At 38.0% G+C, this 4,117-nt stretch overlaps 1 long non-coding RNA gene across 2 annotated transcripts; it reads left to right on the forward strand.

Moving 5' to 3' along the window:
* The first annotated feature begins 1,587 nt into the window (after positions 1–1,587).
* LOC139835183 (uncharacterized) lies at positions 1,588–3,889 on the forward strand. Of its 2 annotated transcripts, none has more exons than XR_011750919.1 (3): positions 1,588–2,087; positions 3,278–3,351; positions 3,521–3,889. It is a non-coding gene; the product is annotated as an uncharacterized lncRNA (long non-coding RNA). The 2 variants fall into 2 exon arrangements; XR_011750918.1 differs by lacking the exon at positions 1,588–2,087 and adding an exon at positions 2,282–2,392.
* Positions 3,890–4,117: the final 228 nt, after the last annotated feature.

A 4,117-nucleotide genomic window follows, 5' to 3' on the forward strand; every position in this document is an offset into this window, starting at 1 on the left:
TTTTGTTTTGAGCTACCCTTAATAACAACACCTCTAGTGGTTAAACAAGCAACTCACTAAATAAAACACATGGTGGCTTAGGAAGAATTGTTTTTCTTTTTACTACATCAAACCTCCCTCCTGATGGCAACATGAGTGTGCCTACTTATAAGATTCCAACTTTGGCAGTTGATCTCTTAGCACCCACAACTGTTTTTGGTGACCTCAGTGCATGGATCTCTTCTATACAACACCCTCTGCAACTTCCACATCTTACATGTCACATCCTCCACTTGCAACTCTTATAATCACTTGATCTGGTATCCTATCCAATGTTTCAGCACCAGATCACTTCTTCCTCTTTTACCTCTTGTGTTTATTTAATCCAATTTTAATATCCACAAAACCAAGAGTAGGTATGATGGGTACATTTTGTAGCCACCATCTACCCTTGAGAACACTCCTTCCTAAATTAGTTTTCTTTCTCAAAAACCCTATTGTTTCTCTTCCCTGGTTTTAGCCACAAAAATCACTCCTTGTTATTAAAACTCCTTAAATGTTTTCTTCAAATAACAAGAGAGATTGTGGATGGTATTTTGTATCATCCCATTCCCTTCAACCCAAAAGACTTTTTATAAAGGCATTTGATTTTCTTCCTTCTTTTAAGTGCATGGTTTTGGTACATGTGCCATCCTTGCACCTTTTGATAACACAAGGGAAAAATCTATTTGGCATTATTATGCAAGTAGACCCATTTTGTTTTAAAAATCATTGGATCTATTTCAAAATGTTTTCAAAGGAAAGTTCAATATAAACCCTATCCAACATTTTGATCAACTCTCATAGTGGTGGAGACCCACCTCTGTAAAGTTCCAGATCTAATTAACAACTTCCATTCATTCATCACATCTCACTCTTGTATGGTTTACCATCATCATCTTGACCTCATGTTGATGGCTTATGCCACCATATTCATCCTTGTGAGTATGGTTATTTCACTCACCATCTCTCTTAGCCTTGCTCTACAATTGTCTAAACCACCATCACCACCATCATCTTTTGGCCAAGTTGATCACTTGATCAAAGTGCTTCATTCCTCAACATTGGCACCAATGTTTATTAACACCTCTCTCTTTTCATTCTTACTTCATCAAATCAACATTACCCATCTACCTTGGCATGCTCATGCATTGTTGCATGTGGTCAATGCCAATCTTTTCAATTTTGAATTCAAATAAAAAGTTTTATTCTTCAACTATACCTTTGGATCTATTTTCATCTTATGTTTGTCACAACCAAAGTGGTGGGAATTATCCTTAGAGTACATATCACCTCACACTTCTTTTTATCTATATGAATCCACTCATATTCTTATCATCATTAAAGTCACTCATTGACGTCATCTCCTCAATATCATGCCTTGGCCTACACACATGGATGTTGTGCATCTCTTTGTTTGTTCACTTATGTTTGGCAAGGATGGAGCCGGCCATTGTCTATGCATGGCAATTTCGGCCAGCCATTCCTCTCTATTTTTCTTCCTCTACAAGACTTGCCTCCCAACTACCCCAATCAATAAATGAGTAGCCTCCCAACCCACCCAATCAATGAGGAGGCAGCCACCATCCTCCCTCTTTATAAGGAGCTTGGCCGGCCACACCTCCTCTCCTTTGCCTCATTTCTTTTCACTCCCTACTATTTCCTCCACTCCCTCACACTCTCCTCCTCCACTTCCCCACAAAAATGGTGCTCCCCTTGCTCCCATGGCCGGCCATGGCCATGGCAAGCCACCAAGATGAAGCTCTCCCTCTCCCTCAAGCTCCTCCTCACCATGAGAGCCTCCCTCTCCTTCTTCTCCCCAACCCTAGATGGTTTTCTCTCCTATTCTTCTTCCTCCCTTGCTAAGATTGGATCTTGATGCAGGTGCATGTTGGTCCAAGCATGGAGAAGCTTGAGCTATCCTCAGATCTGAAGTTCTTGAGCAAAGTTCGTCCAAATCCCTGCAGTAATTTCTGCTATCTTGCTGTTTCAGATTCTGTACGATTTTGTAAAATCCGCCAAAACTCGTGTGCAGGGCCAAATCGAGTGATTCAAAGTTCCGCGGATAGGTATTGAAAAGATCTACAACTTGGCGTTGGTTTCACCCTCAAATTCCTTACATATTTTCCTCGGTAAATAAAGTTCTGTAAACATGCAGATTCACTGTTTGTTAGATTTGTTCCGTTTTACAAAATCTTTTTGAGCAAACTCAACTGTGAGTGAAAGCCCTCTTCAATACCTTCATTTTGGCGGTGGTTTCACTTCGATTGACCTCCTGAAACTGAAATGGTTCACAGATCAAGGTCTGGTCAGATCTGACTTGGTCGAATTAAATCAGGAGCTTGGGAACGAATTTTTGAATGAAACAAACTGGGTAAGAACCACCTTTTCAATACATTTCAGATGCAACTGACCTCATATTTTTATGAATCATGTATGATTTGTGGTGAATTAAACTTGTTCTGTGTATTCTGCAGACATGGCTGTTAGTTTTTAAATCACCAAAAATCCATCTTTGAACCTAATTGAGTGATTCCAACTTTGTAGGACTGATGTATGTTTTCTTAATCATCTCCAACAAGTTTCAAACATTTATCTGTTATGAAAATCCAGTTGTAAAGAAATTGGTAAAGACATACGGTAACCTTGTTAATCTATTTGTGAGAGTTTCAGAAACTATTTGAACCCAAATCCAATTGTGTATGCATCTCTGTTTAAATATCTTTCAAATGCCAGTGGTCTCATATTTTTAGGATTTTTCTACGATTTATGGCTTACAGATCTTGTTTTCTGTACAGCCAGATTCAAACAAAATCCTAAATTTGTAGGTTTAATATTTTTGAGTGAATCCAATTGGGTTAGTCTTGTATTAGTACTGGCCATCTAGGAAAAATAGTGTTAGTCTCTATTCATGCATATTTCTTACTGTTACTAATGTGTATGTGTGACATGGATTGTTGAACCAAAACTCTTTGGTTTATTTTTAAACCTTTGCCCACTCTTTTATTTAAAAATTGGTCAACCAATGTTTTATTCTTGCAAAACAAAACCTCTGCAACTTAACCTTAGTTCTATTGTTTGGCTTAAGTCTTCAAATGGTGTGGCATATCATTTACTTCCTATTCTTGTGTAGTGTTGTGTAAGCTTTACAAAATAGAGAGAATGATTTCCCGCTTTTCCAAAAATGTTTCAAAAAATAATATGAATGTTTGTAATGCCCAACTAATGCACTTGTCCTCTTTTTGATGTTATCTACCAGGGGATACTTAGTTGTGCCATGGTGATACCGAGAGAGGCAATTGCTAAGTTATGATACTCTCATACCTTTACTAGGTAAATAAAATGGGTTCTCTTTTAGTTGCTTTGTAGTATCTATAAGTTCTTTGTATGTTAGCCCGTAGTAAGGTGGTTAGCTATTGCTTGTTGATTGTTGAATGTTGCATGCTTGTTATGATTGGTTCAATGTGATTGATTGTGTTCCTTTTATATTTTCCGACGATAGATGCGAACGATTCCGGAGAAGAAGAAGAAGTGGTTCGGATAAGGATTTTATTTATATTGACGGGATTCTTATATTGATGAAGTTGAAGAAGTCCAGGGACAAATAAGCCAAGGCAAGCCATCTTTTGATCTCTGATATGATGTCTCTTTGGATGTCATCTTGTGCTATCAATAGCATCTTGGTTCTATGTGTGATGATCTCCATATTGTTGTCATCTATGCTTGGATGCAAGCATGGTACCTCTAGTAGTTTTATCTTGTCAAGGTCTTGGTAATTGGTTGGGTGTATGGTATCATGGCCATTGCTATCCAACTTGCTTTCTATATTTAGCTTGAATATGTTCCACCTCGGGACAAGATTCATACTACACCCCCTTCTAGTGTAGATGTATGAATACCATGTTTTTGGTGTATTCTCAAATTGTGATGAGTATGCCTATTTTCCCTTAATGGTGTTGGTGTTGGTCAATTCTCATCCCTATCTATCTATTGATTGGGTTAGATAGCACCACAAATCTGAAAGTATATTTCCTCTTGTGTTGTCATAATACATGCTTAGCTCAAGCAAGTGTTATCCACTCCAATACCTCTTTTTCAT

Source organism: Lolium perenne, chromosome 2, assembly GCF_019359855.2.
Source record: "Lolium perenne isolate Kyuss_39 chromosome 2, Kyuss_2.0, whole genome shotgun sequence".
Classification (NCBI taxonomy): Eukaryota; Viridiplantae; Streptophyta; class Magnoliopsida; order Poales; family Poaceae; genus Lolium; species Lolium perenne.